Source organism: Ovis canadensis, chromosome 3 (genome assembly GCF_042477335.2).
Source record: "Ovis canadensis isolate MfBH-ARS-UI-01 breed Bighorn chromosome 3, ARS-UI_OviCan_v2, whole genome shotgun sequence".
NCBI classification, from domain to species: domain Eukaryota; kingdom Metazoa; phylum Chordata; class Mammalia; order Artiodactyla; family Bovidae; genus Ovis; species Ovis canadensis.
This window is the reverse complement of record NC_091247.1, coordinates 124,260,494-124,278,138: the sequence shown is the minus strand read 5'-3', so window position 1 is coordinate 124,278,138 and position 17,645 is coordinate 124,260,494. Positions and strand designations below refer to the sequence as shown.

General features: G+C 41.1%; 1 protein-coding gene across 3 annotated transcripts in view; it reads right to left on the bottom strand.

The window, feature by feature from the left end:
• The window catches only part of METTL25 (methyltransferase like 25), a 250,623-nt gene that overhangs the window by 59,351 nt on the left and 173,627 nt on the right, over positions 1-17,645 (bottom strand). For 2 of the 3 annotated variants that reach the window (XR_011255835.1, XM_069584141.1), the window contains one exon: positions 1,078-1,154. The exons of the other annotated variant lie outside the window; for it this stretch is intronic. The gene's annotated coding sequence lies outside the window, so the exon portion shown is untranslated. Of the gene's footprint in view, positions 1-1,077; positions 1,155-17,645 lie in introns of those variants that run through there. 3 annotated transcript variants of the gene reach the window in all.

Genomic DNA, 17,645 nt, shown 5'->3' with positions numbered 1-17,645 from the left:
GGACAGCAGCTAAAGCAACAGGAGAGAACAAATACCAGAATACATAAATCAAAGGGCCTTTTCTGAAACAAAAGATGGCTTGAAACTACCTGTTGAAAGGGCCACTGTATTCCTGCTTATGGAATAGCTAATCCTAATAGCGTGTGTCTTTCTTGTAATATTTTGTCAAACAGCCACTAGAAGCTAAGACTTGCTACTAATATTTTGTCTTTTAACTTCTTCTCCTAAAACTCTAATTCTAATAGGTATATTAGGTGCTTTATGATTTTTTTTGATGACCATTTTACCATGTGTTTTGTTACTGCCTAATATGAATTCCCATCTTTACAGCCACAGATAAAAGTTTTCTCACTGATCAACCACCACCAGCCCTTAACCCAATTCCTCATATTCTCTTTCGCTGTAGCACTCCATTTCTGGTGCCATTAGCCAGGACAGATTATGCTGCAGTTACTAACAATCACAAAATCTCAGTGACTTAAACAGTATGGCTTTTTTTTCCTTCCTCATGTTGTGTCTCTACTGCACGTCAACTAGAGACTCTGCTTCATGGTTTTCTTATTCTGGGATCCAGTCCTTCATCTGGATCACTGCCAGTAGCCATGTCAAAGGAAGAGGGTAACCGAGGATCTTAGATCAGCAATTAAATCTGGAAGTAACTCATATAGTATTGATAACTCCTTTACAAGAACTAATAACATAGCCTTGTCTAAACACAACAGGGTCAGGAAATATATACCTATCTTAGAAAGGGAATGAAATAGTATTTGCCAGAAATCACTAATGACCATTAACACAAACAGAAACAAATGATATTTTATATTTTGCTTTTGGCACCTAACAGTATTTTAGAATTCTTCCTATCAGTACACCTATACAGCATTTTTGAAAGTTGCATAGTGACCCATTAGATGCTATAATAATCAGTGATTAAGCCTTTCTGTTGCTGGAAAATACTTAGACTGTTTTGCTATAAATATTGCTACATTGAACATCTTTGTACATAAATAACTTTGTAAAAGTAAAAGTAAAGCTTTCAGATCCTAGAAAGAAAAATGCAGGCTTGACATCACTTACAGACATCTTTCTGTTGTTTGAAGCTGGTGTGGCTCTCACAGCTGGACCACACTGTTCTCTTGTTGGACATACACAACCTGTGGAATGCCAGCATCAAACAAGGTCACTCTGAAACTGTGAGAAAATTAGTCTAAACAAGGCTACTTCATAATTTCTTCTCAGCACTGGTAAAAAACAAGGTCTCTGTACAAACATCACAAAATACCAAATAGCCTCTCTTGCAATTTAATAAGACTGGCTGCAGTTTTTTGTTTTTTTTTTTAAACTAATTTACAGCTCTAGCCTCATTCTAGTCTGCCCTCTCTCCAGGTAAGATTAGCTGAGATACTCAGCCATAGACTTGTTGCAACTTTCTGACAGCACCCAATAGAGGGGAAAATTCCCTCTTCCTTGGACTCTTCCTCAAAGCATCCAATCAAAGCTGATATCTCCTGACAGGGAGTTAGAATGTGTCTAACAGCTCTGTCTTCTAATTTCATTTCACTCCTAGTGAGAGTTGCACTTGGTAGGCTATGCCCTGATTCTAGCTTATAGCTACTTTCTTGTTGGCCCTACACAGAACAGACCTATAGAATAAATTGGGTTGGCCAGAAAGTTCATTTGAGTTTTTCTGTAAGATGCCACAAAAAAAAAAAAAAAAAAAAAAAAGAACGCTTTTGCCAACCAAATCACTTTCCTTTTAATTTGAATTAGCTGCCATTTAAAAATGGAAAAGGATTTCCATCAATAGGCAGATTATCAATACTGGGCCTACGATTCCAATTGGTTGGCACTAAGTAACACCTATGATAAGGGCTAAGTCACACTGGCTCCGGTTTTCCAGTCTCCATACTTCCATTACCTTACACTGGTCATTGGTTCCTTTGTTTATTTACCTGTCTAGTTTCCCTGGGCTTTGGGGTTCATGATTCTGATCACAGCATGGTAGATAACAGGAATGAAAAAGAAAAGAGGGGTCAGACTTGCTTCCATGTAGAATACTTAAACAAAGACCCCACAGGATATCTTAGCTTTTTTAGACTAATCTGTTTTTCTCAAAGTATTCACTGAATTGCCCATTCTGCAGGAGTCCTTAATAAAAGATTAATTGAAAAAATAAGAATTACTTTTCCAAAACCTGTGAAATGCAAAGGCAGTCAACATAAGAAATCTTAAAATTATTTTCTTCTGCTTAATTTGATATATTATATATGCATAAAAACCATCTCCTATTTGGATGCTACTTTAATGAAAGGGCTAATGGTGGCATAAGGCTTTTAAAGTTGAAAAAGATCTAAAAATATCACTCCATTCTTATCTCCAAAACATTCTACTTTGTATCAATCCAGCTTGACTGAGTCTAAATGACACTCAGTGGTACACTTTAGTTCTTTAGAAAAGGCTTTACTAACAAGCAAATGTAACCGCAAGATGCTATCAGCCCTTCTAAAAAGGAAAAGGAAATCAGGCCTAGGCTGGTGACATGTCTGGGAGGATTGCCTGCCCTCTTGAAGTCAAAGGGGACAGGCATATTTTTGAAGAGAGCCTGAATTCTGCCCACCCTGACTCTTGGTGGATTACAGCTGTCAGTTATAAAAAGCAGCATAGATAAGAGCTTTTATTTTTAAAATAAAAATCTATCACACTCAAAACTTTGTTTAGGTATGATATGAACATTGGAACAACAGATATATCTAGTAAGTGCTTTTAGTATATAAACTCAAACATTATATATGAAAATACACTTTCATAAATATTCCATAAACATTTTATAAATATTATGCATGTTATATTTCTTCAGAAGAAATATATGCTTATTTCTTTGCCCTAAGATTCAAGGTCAAGATTCAGGTTGAAGGCATATAAATTCTGTTTACTGTTGAAAGTCTAATCTTTTCTCTGATGAGTCTGAATATGGAGTTGGACACAATAAAGAAGAAAAGTGAAGTCAAGGCTATTGAATCATAATAAGAGTCACCAGTATCTAGTACTTACTATGTGTCATGGAATGGTGTTAAAAATTCTTTGCATATTTCACAGAATCTTTACAATATGTCCTTATTATTCCCATTTTCTTCCTCCAGGGACTCTTCAGTTCAGTTCAGTTCAGTCGCTCAGTCATGTCCGACTCTTTGTGACCCCACAAATTGTAGCACGCCAGGCCTCCCTGTCCATCACCAACTCCCGGAGTTCACTCAAACTCATGTCCATCAAATCAGTGATGCCATCCAGCCATCTCATCCTCTGTTGTCCCCTTCTTCTCCTGCTCCCAGTCCCTCCCAGCATCAGAGTCTTTTCCAATGAGTCAACTGTTCACACGAGGTGGCCAAAATATTGGAGTTTCAGCCTCAGCATGAGTCTTCCAATGAATATTCAGGACTGATTTCCTTTAGGATGGACTGATTGGATCTCCCTGTAGTCCATGGGACTCTCAAGAGTCCTCTCCAACACCACAGTTCAAAAGCACCAGTTCTTTGGTGCTCAGCTTTCTTCACAGTCCAACTCTCACATCCATACATGACCACTGGAAAAACCATAGCCTTGACTAGACGGACCTTAGTTGGCAAAGTAATGGCTCTGCTTTTGAATATGCTGTCTAGGTTGGTCATAACTTTCCTTCCAAGGAGTAAGCGTCTTTTAATTTTATGGCTGCAGTCACCATCTGCAGTGATTTTGGAGCCCCCCAAAATAAAGTCTGACACTGTTTCCCCTGTTTCCCCATCTATTTGCCATGAAGTGATGGGCCCAGATGCCATGATCTTCGTTTTCTGAATGTTGAATGTTGAGCATTAAGCCAACTTTTTCACTCTCCTCTTTCACTTTCATCAAGAGGCTTTGTAGTTCCTCTTCACTTTCTGCCATAAGAGTGGTGTCATCTACATATCTGAGGTGATTTATATTTCTCCCAGAAATCTTGATTCCAGCTTGTGCTTCTTCCAGCCCACCGTTTCTCATGATGTACTCTGCATAGAAGTTAAATAAGCAGGGTGACAATATACAGCCTTGACATACTCCTTTTCCTATTTGGAACCAGTCTGTTGTTCCACGCCCAGTTCTCACTGTTGCTTCTTGACCTGCATATAGGTTTCTCAAGAGGCAGGTCAGGTGGTCTGGTATTCCCATATCTTTCAGAATTTTCCACAGTTTCTTGTGATCCACACAGTCAAAGGCTTTGGCATAGTCAATAAGGCAGAAATAGATGTTTTTCTGGAACTCTCTTGCTTTTTTGATGATCCAGTGGATGTTGGCAATTTGATCTCTGGTTCCTCTGCCTTTTCTAAAACCAGCTTGAGCATCTGGAAGTTCACGGTTCACATATTGCTGAAGCCTGGCTTGGAGAATTTTGAGCATTACTCTACTAGTGTGTGAGATGAGTGCAATTGTGCAGTAGTTTGAGCATTCTTTGGCATTGACTTTCTTTGGGATTGGAATGAAAACTGACCTTTTCAAGTCCTGTGGCCACTGCTGAGTTTTCCAAATTTGGTGGCATATTGAGTGCAGCACTTTCACAGCATCATCTTTCAGGATTTGAAAAAGCTTAACTGGAATCCCATCACCTCCACTAGCTTTGTTCATAGTGAGGCTTTCTAAGGCCCACTTGACTTTACATTCCAGGATGTCTGGCTCTAGATGAGTGATCACACCATCGTGATTATCTGGGTCATGAAGGTCTTTTTTGTACAGTTCTTCCATGTATTCTTGCCACCTCTTCTAAATATCTTCTGCTTCTGTTAGGTCCATACCATTTCTGTCCTTTATCGAGCCCATCATTGCATGAAATGTTCCCTTGGTATCTCTAATTTTCTTGAAGAGATCTCTAGTCTTTCCCATTCTGTTGTTTTCCTCTATTTCTTTGCATTGATTGCTGAAAAAGGCTTTCTTATCTCATCTTGCTATTCTTTGGAACTCTGCATTCAGATGCTTATATCTTTCCTTTTCTCCTTTACTTTTTGCTTCTCTTCTTTTCACAGCTATTTGTAAGGCCTCCTCAGACAGCCATTTTGATTTTTGCATTTCTTTTCCATTGGGATGGTCTTGATCCCTGTCTCCTATACAATGTCATGAACCTCATTCCATAGTTCATCAGGCACTCTATCTATCAGATCTAGGCCCCTAAATCTATTTCTCACTTTCACTGTATAATCATAAGGGATTTGATTTAGGTCATACCTGAATGGTATAGCGGTTTTCCCTACTTTCTTCAATCTAAGTCCGAATTTGGCTATAAGGAGTTCATGATCTGAGCCACAGTCAGCTCTTGGCCTTGTTTTTGTTGACTGTATAGAGCTTCTCCATCTTTGGCTGCAAAGAATATAATCAATCTGATTTCAGTGTTGACCATCTGGTGATGTCCATGTGTAGAGTATTCTCTTGTGTTGTTGGAAGAGGGTGTTTGCTATGACCAGTGCATTATGTTGGCAAAACTCTATTAGTCTTTGCCCTGCTTCATTCTGCATTCCAAGGTCAAATTTGCCTGTTCCTCCAGGTGTTTCTTGACTTCCTACTTTTGCATTCCAGTCCCTTATAATGTAAAGGACATCTTTTTTGGGTGTTAGTTTTAAAAGATCTTGTAGGTCTTAGAACCATTCAACTTCAGCTTTTTCAGCGTTACTGGTTGGGGCACAGACTTGGATTACTGTAATATTGAATGGTTTGCCTAAGAAACGAACAGCGGTCTTTCTGTCATTTTTGAGATTGCATCCAAGTACTGCATTTCGGACTCTTCTGTTGACCATGATGGCTACTCCATTTCTTCTGAGGGATTCCTGCCTGCAGTAGTAGATGCAATGGTCATCTGAATTAAAGTCACCCATTCCAGTCCATTTTAGTTCGCTGATTCCTAGAATGTCGACATTCACTCTTGCCATCTCTTGTTTGTCCACTTCCAATTTGCCTTGATTCATGGACCTGAGATTCCAGGTTCCTATGCAATATTGCTCTTTACAGCATCGGACCTTGCTTCTATCACCAGTCACATCCACAGCTGGGTATTGTTTTTGCTTTGGCTCCATCTCTTCATTCTTTCTGGAGTTATTTCTCCATTGATCTCCAGTAGCATATTGGGCACCTAATGACCTGGGGAGTTCCTCTTTCAGTATCCTATCATTTTGCCTTTTCATACTGTTCATGGGGTTCTCAAGGCAAGAATACTGAAGTGGTTTGCCATTCCCTTCTCCAGTGGACCACATTCTGTCAGACCTCTTCACCATGACCTGCCCATCTTAGGTTGCCCCGTGGGCATGGCTTAGTTTCATTGAGTTAGACAAGGCTGTGGTCCTAGTGTGATTAGATTGACTAGTTTTTTGTGAGTATGGTTTCAGTGTGTCTGCCCTCTGATGCCCTCTTCCAACACCTACCATCTTACTTGGCTTTCTCTTACCTTAGGCATGGAATGTTTGTTTACTGACCTATAAAAGAAAGTTAAAGATTAAGGGAAGTGCAATAACAATATCTATTTTAAGTAGCTCTTTGATGGTTAAGCCAAATGATGTAGGTTGAAGTGCTTTGTAACCCTTGATGCACTGTGTCAAATGGTGTATCTATTTATAATAATTTCTCATTCATTTAAGCAGACCCTGCCATAAGGTAGAATGTCAGATCCTAAAGGATGTAAACCGCCAACTCTCTCAAAAGACCTAGATACCACCAGAATAACCAGCTGATCAAGCAAATCTGGACAATTGCCTACTTTTCTTAAAATATTTTTCCCCTACTGTTAGAGAGAATATCACACTGCATGCTTGCATGCTCAGTCATGTCTGACTCTTGCAACCCCATGGACTATAGCCCGCTAAGGCTTCTCTGTCTCTGGGGTTTTCCAGGCAAGAAAACTGGAGTGCATTGCCATTTCCTTCTGCAGGGGATCTTCCCCACTCAGGGATCGTACCCACATCTCCTGGCATTGCAGGCAGATTCCTTACCACTGAGCCATGGAGAAGCCCTCAAGTTTTAATAAAGTCTCCGAAAGAAGAGGTCAGAGATAGGTATTCACAGGGGCTTAAGATCTGGGCTCCTGTGGTTTAGTCTTAGTCTTTCAAGGCAGGATCTGTTGGGGATTAGAAAAAGTTCATGATATAAATCGAATAGTTTAAGATTGGTAGTCACAGACAGGTGAAGATCTTAAAGTGATTCTTGAGGAGTAAACAATTACTTATCAGCAAGCAGCTTGAGCAACTACTGTCCTAAGAAGATGACTGGTTGAATAGCTTATTTTGCTGAGTGAATTTTCTTGAAGTTCCTGAAGCAAGCTGAGAAGTAGCAGAATGTGCCACCTCAAAATAATCTTTGGCATGAGGATTATTTTGAACCAATTATTTTTAAGAAACTGCAGGCCCTGAAGGAGCTCTGAAAACACAGAAGCTACCCTTTCATAATAAAAATCTATATTTATGAAGAGAATTTACATTAGAAGGGTGTCTGTACTGGGAAGAGACATAGTACTGGAGATAACCTTTTACCTGAGAGTTACCTGCCTGGCAGGATAACCTTGGTTCACTAAATATTTGGCCCTCTCACCTTCCCAGGAATGGATTCCCATCTTTAAAGCCTGAGCCCTCATCCCTTCCCTTCACTCAGGATGACATATAAGCCTCAATTGCCTACCTGCCTTTACAGTCTCATATCTTCCTTTACAGTCTCATATTTTTGTGAAGCTCCCCTATGTGCATATGCAATTTAAAAGATTTTTTTTCCTGTTAATCTGTCTTTTATTACAGAGGGTCTCAGCCAAGAACTCAGAAGGGTAGAAGGGAAATTAATTTTCCTCCTCCACAAAGCACTGAAGTAATTTACTGGTTTATAGCCTTATCTTCCTGGTAAAAGATAGTAACGTCATATTGATGGAGGGGACCTTAGTTATGTTGCAGTCCAGGTAACCTTAGTTCTGTTGCATCCTGGTCCAGAATGGAGCCACTCCTTCCAAGAATGCCATGTCAGCAAACTAAAATTTGGATAACGTCTGTGTCTTTATAAATACTCTGCTTGATGAGAAACACACTATAGCCAGCCAACCTGAAACTGAGTCTCTCTAAAACCAAGTTCCCCTGCTGAATATATGATTAATCTCTCTATAGAAAACTTTATTTCCTTATTTGTCCTGTCCCTGTTCCCCTCAGGACTGAGGAGTAGCAAAGAAAAGGGGGGATTGAAACTGAGCAGGACTCTGGGGCCTTCTCAGGTACAAAAGCATCTCTGTGTCCCCCATTTCTTGATTTTTTTCCCAAAGCTTCAGTCTCCAAGGCCCTCACTGAATTCCAAAGAGCAGATTCAAGCAGTTAATGATTAGAATAATAGTCATAGGACTCCTGGTTCCTCCTAAAGGGATATAGATAGAAATCTGATGCATATCTTTCAGTTGTTCATCAGAAGTTAAGACTGCCCCTGTCCCCCAACCCCCACCCCTACTAGGAAGAGGATGATGACTATATGCTGACCGTAAGCATGCAGAGTCCAGACTGGTTGGAATCAGAAGGCTGATGATAGAGATTCCTGAAATATCACCCTGTTATCTCTCACCATCAGGCAGTCCGAAAGCTGCTCAGAAGCTGATCATGTGTCCTATGACCCTCTCCTGTAACGCTGTTTTAAAAAATCCTGGCCTGAAAGCTACCAGGGATTTTGGGTCTTTTCAACACGAGCTGCCCATTCTTCTTGCTTGGTGCTCTGTGTGAACTAAAAATGCCACCTGCCATATCAGTAAACCAAGAATGTTGCAGCCATGAAGCCATCACATCACAGCCACCCTAAGTGAGCGCTGAGGGACTCAGGATGAGAAGCACAGAAAAATGCCACAGACAGCCAAGGTGCACATCAAAGGAATGATTTCAGGGAGCCTAGGCTCTTATCTTCCCATACACAGAAAAGCACTGCATTTCTTAACTTGAGATACCTGGTCTTCTTTAGGTCTTTAGGTCTTTTCAACTACCTGGTCTTCATTGTAAAAACTCCTATGCATCCTGGCTCCCTCTCTTGACCCTTCAGAACAGTCTCTGAGAGTTACCTGGGGTGCTGAGTCCCAGGCTTAAGTCCTCAGTTTTGTTCACCAAGTCAAACATAGCTCTCAACTTTAAGTTCAGTTTAGTCGCTCAGTCGTGTCTGATTCTGTGACCCCATGAATCGCAGCACGCCAGGCCTCCCTGTTCATCACCATCTCCCGGAGTTCACTCAGACTCACGTCCATCGAGTCCGTGATGCCATCCAGCCATCTCATCCTCTGTCATCCCCTTCTCCTCCTGCCCCCAATCTCTCCCAGCATCAGAGTTTTTTTCCAATGAGTCAACTCTTCTCATGAGGTGGCCAAAGTACTGGAGTTTCAGCTTTAGCATCATTCCTTCCAAAGAAATCCCAGGGCTGATCTCCTTCAGAATGGACTGGTTGGATCTCCTTGCAGTCCAAGGGACTCTCAAGAGGCTTCTCCAACACCACAGTTCAAAAGCATCAATTCTTCGGCGCTCAGCCTTCTTCACAGTCCAACTCTCACATCCATACATGACCACAGGAAAAACCATAGCCTTGACTAGATGGACCTTAGTCGGCAAAGTAATGTCTCTGCTTTTGAAAATGTTATCTAGGTTGGTCATAACTTTTCTTCCAAGGAGTAAGCATCTTTTAATTTCATGGCTGCAGTCAGCATCTGCAGTGGTTCTGGAGCCCCCAAAAATAAAGTCTGACACTGTTTCCACTGTTTCCCCATCTATTTCCCATGAAGTGATGGGACCAGATGCCATGATCTTCGTTTTCTGAATGTGGAGCTTTAGGCCAACTTTTTCACTCTCCTCTTTCACTTTCATCAAGAGGCTTTGTAGTTCCTCTTCACTTTCTGCCATAAGGGTGGTGTCATCTGCATATCTGAGGTGATTGATATGTCTCCCAGAAATCTTGATTCCACCTTGTGTTTCTTCCAGTCCAGCGTTTCTCATGATATACTCTGCATATAAGTTAAATAAGCAGGGTGACAATATAGAGCCTTGACGTACCACTTTTCCTATTTGGAACCAGTCTGTTGTTCCATGTCCAGTTCTAACTGTTGCTTCCTGACTTTCATACAGGTTTCTCAAGAGGCAGGTCAGGTGGTCTGGTATTCCCATCTCTTTCAGAATTTTCCACAGTTTCTTGTAATCCACATAGTCAAAGACTTTGGCATAGTCAATAAAGCAGAAATAGATGTTTTCCTGGAACTCTCTTGCTTTTTCCATGATCCAGCGGATGTTGGCAATTTGATCTCTGGTTGCTCTGCCTTTCCTAAAACTCAACTTTAAGGCTGTGCATTTTTTTGTCGACAACTGCAATAAACACTTTCCTTCACAACAACCTGGCATCAGTAGATTGGCTTTGCTGTGCCCAGACAAGCAGAGTTTGGTTCAATAACAAGCCAGTCCTCAATTATCAAGCCAATTGTGGACTTTTTACTTATTTCCTTGTTCCTTATTCATTTTTAAAAATTTCTCTTCCTTGTTCCTTATTTTTTCCTCTTTAAATGCTTGCCACATTTTCCCCTGCTTCACTGTTATCCACATGGAGACTGTTCACTTCATGAAGTATTAAAGTTTGTTCATATCACCTAAATTGTCTTCTTTAATCATTTTTAATAGCTCTTAGTCTTGGTGGTGATGTAGTCTTATTTTCAGGGATATATAAATATATTTGGAAGGAGCACCTTATGCTGTTAAATAAACTGGGACTTTAGATTTATTGAGTTCTAGGTGTAATTCTTGAAAATTACTAAATTTCTTCATTTTTGAAACTTAAGATTAACTTTGTCAACATGACTTAAATATTAATTCCAGGTAATTGATGTCTAGAAAGATAACAATGCAAACTAAGGCATTATTTCACTTTTTGCTTTAAGAAAGTTTTGCAAATTAATTTTCTTGGGCAAAGAGTTTTCTCATTCTGGGAAACAGTTCTTCTGTCAGACAATAGATTACTCATCTGAGCTAACAACTCACTTATTAGAAAATTTCACTGATAGTTAAAACCTTCATCTTGTTGCATCCTCTAATTCTGAACTATTATATCATGAATTTTGCCCAATTCCAATAAATTTCTTGCAAGGAAAGATCATGCTTAACCATTTAATCACAGACTCCAAACCCTGTAAATACTGTTTCCCACCCTTGTAAGGAGAAGAGAGTGATAGAAGATAAGATGGTTGGATGACATCATCAACTCAATGGACACGATCTGGAGCATACTCCAGGAAATAGTGAAGGACAGGTAAGTCTGGCGTGCCACAGTCCATGGAGTCACAAAGAGTCGGACACGACTGAGCAGCTGAACTACAACAACTCTTTTAAGATGGTATTAAGACTATGCCAAGGGCTTCTCTGGTGGCTCAGATGGTAAAGAATCTGCCTGCAATGCACAAGACACAGATTGAATCCCTGGGTTGGGAAGATCCCCAGAGAAGTGAATGGCAACCTGCTCCAGTATTCTTGCCTGAAGAATTCCATGGACAGAGGAGCCTGCATGCTACAATCCATAGGATCTCAAAGAGTTGGGCCCGACTGAGCAACTGTCACTTTCACTTTCAAGACTATGCCAAAGTGGTGTTCTCCCTTACTGCAGTAAGTCTATTAAAATTAAACTTAGCTTCACTTGATTGACAAGTTTTTATAAAGGTCTCTTGGGTTCAATAATTGACATCTTAAAAATGAAAATAATAAATAACTTCCAGGTTGGTTACGTACATACAAAATACTGAGCATGGTGTCTGGCATATGACAAGGACACCTTGTGAAAGAAAATGAAAGTGAAGTCACTCAGTCATGCCTGACTCTTTGTGACCCCATGGATAGTAGCCCGCACCAAGCTCCAATCTTCCCAACCCAGGGATCGAACCCAGGTCTCTCACATTGTAGACAGATGCTTTACCGTCTGAGCTACCAGGGAAGTCCCAAGCCCTTATCCTCCTTTTGTTAATATCTTATATTCTTATATCTGTAGACAGAAGAGATTTTCGGAAATATAAACCTTATATTTGGAAAGAAATATCTTTGCTGGTCTTAGGCTGCTGAGCAATCTTTCCAAATATAAGGGTTATATTTCTGAAAATCCCTTCTGTCTACAGATATAAGAATGTAAGATATTAACAAAAGGAGGATAAGGGCTTGGGAGATTAATATGAACATCTGGAAGTCCTTAAAAATGCTATTTTTTTACATTTGCCAAAATAAAACAATGATAATATATAGTACATGCTCTTAATTGCAAGAGTAGTTCTTGTATTTGCATATTTTAAATGTAATTAATTTCCAATAACCATTCCCAGCTGCCTAGAAGAAAAACCAGGTTTTCTTTCTCAGTTACAAGGAGGTAATATTCATTTTTCTTGGTTGAATACAGTATGTTATTCAGAATTACCCAACTTGAGGTTAAGGACACAGTCTTCCAGACTGTGAAGTCAGTCCAAGACTTGACATCAATTACAAGACTGAGTATTTCCCCAAACTATCATCAGTTTCAACAATTCACTAGAATGACATCAGTTCAGTTCAGTTCAGTTGCTCAGCCATGTCCGACTCTTTATGACCCCATGAATCGCAGCATGCCAGGCCTCCCTGTCCATCACCAACACCCGGAGTTCACTCAAACTCATGTCCATCAAATCAGTGATGCCATCCTGCCATCTCATCCTCTGTCGTCCCCTTCTCTTCCTGCCCACAATCCCTCCCAGCATCAGGGTCTTTTCCAATGAGTCAACTCTTCGCATGAGGTGGCCAAAGTATTGGAGCTTCAGCTTTAGCATCAGTCCTTGCAATGAACCCCCAGGGCTGATCTCCTTCAGAATGGACTGGTTGGATCTCCTTGCAGTCCAAGGGACTCTCAAGAGTCTTCTCCAACACCACAGTTCAAAAGCATCAGTTCTTCGGTGCTCAGCTTTCTTCACAGTCCAACTCTCATATCCATACATGACCACGGAAAAACCATAGCCTTGACTAGATGGACCTTAGTCAGCAAAGTAATGTCTCTGCTTTTGAATATGCTCTCTAGGTTGGTCATAACTTTTCTTCCAAGGAGTAAGCATCTTTTAATTTCATGGCTGCAGTCACCATCTGCAGCGATTTCAGAGCCCCCCAAAATAAAGTCTGACACTGTTTCCCCATCTATTTGCCATAAAGTGATGGGACCAGATGCCATGATCTTAGTTTTCTGAATGTTGAGCTTTAAGCCAACTGTTTCACTCTCCACTTTCACTTTCATCAAGAGGCTTTTTAGTTCCTCTTCAGTTTCTGCCATAAGGGTGGTGTCATCTGCATATCTGAGGTGATTGATATTTCTCCCAGAAATCTTGATTCCAGCTTGTGCTTCTTCCAGCCCAGCATTTCTCATGATGTACTCTGCATAGAAGTTAAATAAGCAGGGTGACAATATACAGCCTTGACGTACTCCTTTTCCTATTTGGAACCAGTCTGTTGTTCCATGCCCAGTTCTCACTGTTGCTTCTTGACCTGCATATAGGTTTCTCAAGACACAGGTCAGATGGTCTGGTATTCCCATTTCTTTCAGAATTTTCCAGTTTCTTGTGATCCACACAGTCAAAGGCTTTGGCATAGTCAATAAAGCAGAAATAGAATGACATAGAATTCAGGAAAATTCTGCACCTGTGATTATAGGTCCAAGGAGTGGCGGCTGCGTGGGCACCCGAGGGACAAGAGAAACTGCTCCACGTTCAAGGTCAGGAGGTGCGGCCATGGGAGATACCCCTCGTCCAAGGTAAGGAGCAGGAGTTGCGCTTTGCTGGAGCCGTTGTGAAGAGATAGTGCACATCCAAGATAAGAGAAACCCAAGTAAGATGGTAGGTGTTGCAAGAGGGCATCAGAGTGCAGACACACTGAAACCATACTCATAGAAAACTAGTCAATCTAATCACACAGACCACAGCCTTGTCTAACTCAGTGAAACTAAGCCATGCTGTGTGGGGCCACCCAAGACTGGCAGGTCATGGTGGAGAGGTCTGACAGAGCATGGCCTACTGGAGAAGGGAATGGCAAACCACTTCAGTCTTCTTGCCTTGAGAACCCCATGAATAGTATGAAAAGGCAAAATGATAGGATACTGAAAGAGGAACTCCCCAGGTTGGAAGGTGTCCAATACACTACTGGATTTCAGTGGAGAAATAACGTCAGAAGGAATGAAGAGACAGAGCCAAAGCAAAAACCACACCCAGTTGTGGATGTGACTAGTGATAAAAGCAAGGTCCGATGCTGTAAAGAGCAATATCGCATAGGAACCTGGAACGTTAGGTCCATGATTCAGGGCAAATTGGAAGTGGTCAAACAGGAGATGGCAAGAGTGAACGTCAACATTCTAGGAATCAGCCAACTAAAATGGACTGGAATGGGTGAATTTAACTCAGATGACCATTATATCTACTACTGTGGGCAGGAATCCCTCAGAAGAAATGGAGTAGCCATCATAGTCAACAAATGAGTCTGAAATGCAGTACTTGGATGCAGTCTCAAAAATGACAGACTGATCTATGTTTGTCTCCAAGGCAAACCATTCAATATCACGGTAATCCAAGTCTATGCCCCAACCAGTAACACTGAAGAAGCTGAAGCTGAATGGTTCTATGAACACCTACAAGACCTTTTAGAACTAACACCCAAAAAAGATGTCCTTTTCAATCTAGGGGACTGGAATGCAAAAGTAGGAAGTCAAGAAACACCTGGGCAAATTTGGCCTTGGAATACAGAATGAAGCAGGGCAAAGCCTAATAGAGTTTTGCCAAGAGAATGCACTGGTCACAGCAAACACCTTCTTCTAACAACACAAGAGAAGACTCTACACATGGACATCACCAGATGGTCAACACCAAAATCAGATTGATTATATTCTTTGCAGCCAAAGATGGAGAAGTTCTATACAGTCAGCAAAAACAAGACCAGGAGTTGACTGTAGCTCAGATCATGAACTCATAGCCAAATTCAGACTTATATTGAAGAAAGTAGGGAAAACCGCTATACCATTCAGGTATGACCTAAATCCAATCCCTTATGATTATAGAGTGGAAGTGAGAAATAGATTTAAGGGACTAGATCCGATAGAGTGCTTGATGAACTATGGACGAAGGTTTGTGACATTGTATAGGAGACAGAGATCAAGACCATTCCCATGGAAATGAAATGCAAAAAAGGGAAATGGCTGTCTGGGGAGGGCTTACAAATAGCTGTGAAAAGAAGAGAAGCAAAAAGCAAAGGAAAAAAGGAAAGTATAAACATCTGCATGCAGAGTTCTAAAGAATAGCAAGGAGAGAGATAAGAAAGCCTTCCTCAGTGATCAATGCAAAGTAATAAGGGAAAGCAACAGAATGAGAAAGAATAGAGATCACTTCAAGAAAATTAGAGATACCAAGGGAACATTTCATGCAAAGATGAGCTCGATAAAGGAAAGAAATGGTATGGACCTAACAGAAGCAGAAGATATTAAGAAGAGGTGGCAAGAATACACAGAAGAACTGTACAAAAAAGATCTTCATGACCAAGATAATCACGATGGTGTGATCACTCACCTCTAGAGCCAGACATCTTGCAATGTGAAGTCAAGTGAGCCTTAGAAAGCATCACTACGAACAAAGCTAGTGGAGGTGATGGAATTCCAGTTGAGTTATTTCAAATCCTGAAAGGTGATGCTGTGAGAGTGCTGTACTCAATATGCCAGCAAATTTGGAAAACTCAGCAGTGGCCACAGGACTGAAAAGGTCAGTTTTCATTCCAATCCTAAGAAAGGCAATGCCAAAGAATGCTCAAACTACTGCACAATTGCACTCATCTCACATGCTAGTAAAGTAATGCTCTAAATTCTCCAAGCCAGGCCTCAGCAGTACGTGAACCGTGAACTTCCAGATGTTCAAGCTGGTTTTAGAAAAGGCAGAGGAACCAGAGATCAAATTGCTAACATCTGCTGGATCACCGAAAAAACAAGAGAGTTTCATAAAAAACATCTATTTCTGCTTTATTGACTATGCCAAAGCCTTTGACCATGTGGTTCATAAGAAACTGTGGAAAATTCTTCAAGAGATGGGAATACCAGACTACCTGACCTGCCTCTTGAGAAACCTATATGCAGGTCAGGAAGCAACAGTTAGAACTGGACATGGAACAACAGACTAGTTCCAAATCAGGAAAGGAGTACATCAAGGCTGTATATTGTCACCCTGCTTATTTAACTTATATGCAGAGTACATCATGAGAAATGCTGGGATGGAAGAAGCACAAGCAGGAATCAAGATTTCTGGGAGAAATATCAATCACCTCAGATTTTCAGATGACACCACCCGTATGGCAGAAAGTGAAGAGGAACTAAAAAGCCTTTTGATGAAAGTGAAAGTGGAGAGTGAAAAAGTTGGCTTAAAGCTCAACATTCAGAAAACTAAGATCATGGTGTCTGGTCCTATCACTTCATAGCAAATAGATGGGGCAACAGTGGAAACAGTGTCAGACTTTATTTTGCGGGGCTCTAAAATCGCTGCAGATGGTGACTGCAGCCATGAAATTAAAAGACCTTGGAAGGAAAGTTATGACCAACCTAGAGAGCATATTCAAAAGCAGAGACATTACTTTGCCAACAAAGGTCCATCTAGTCAAGGCTATGGTTTTCCCAGTGGTCATGTATGGATGTGAGAGTTGGACTGTGAAGAAAGCTGAGCACCGAAGAATTGATGCTTTTGAACTGTGATGTTGGAGAAGACTGTTGAGAGTCCCTTGGACTGCAAGGAGAGCCAACCAGTCCATTCTGAAGGAGATCAGCCCTGGGGGTTCATTGGAAGGAATTATTCTAAAGCTGAAACTCCAATACTTTGGCCACCTCATGAGAAGAGTTGACTCATTGGAAAAGACTCTGATGCTGGGAGGGATTGGGGGCAGGAGGAGAAGGGGACGACAGAGGATGAGATGGCTGGATGGCATCACTGACTCAATGGACGTGAGTTTGAGTGAACTCCGAGAGTTGGTGATGGACAGGGAGGCCTGGCGTGCTGCGATTCATGGGGTCACAAAGAGTCAGACATGACTGAGCAACTGAACTGAACTGATAGCTAAAGGATACAACTCACAACCAGCCAAAAGAAGAGATGCACATAGTTGAACCTGGGATTAGGCTGGCTTCAAATTCACAGCTTCTGTTTTCTCAGGGACACCTTATACTTATCAGCATCAAATTGTGGTAATTAATCTTTGCATGAAGTACTGTCAACCCATGAAGCTCATCTGTGCCTCAGTTTCCAGTTTTTACTGACATTGTATTACTTACGTGTAATTGAAGCTCATGTGGTTGTACTCAAAGTCTACTCCTTTCCCGTCCCCAGAGTTCAGGCTGATAACCCTGGCCAAAGCCTCAATCCTCCCTTATCACATGGTGTTTGAGTGTGTCCAACCCCCATCTCGAGTCATCTTGGCAACATAAAGTATCCAGGGGCCCATGGAGTCACCTCATTACCATAAGATATCAGGTGTAGTCTGAGGAACCCACCATGAATAACAAAATGCTCCTATTACATGGGAAATTCCATAGGTTTAGAATTTAATTCATAGAAGCAGGGACAAAGCCCAGACTGCTCTTTGGGTAAAGTTAATTCTTCACTATGTATA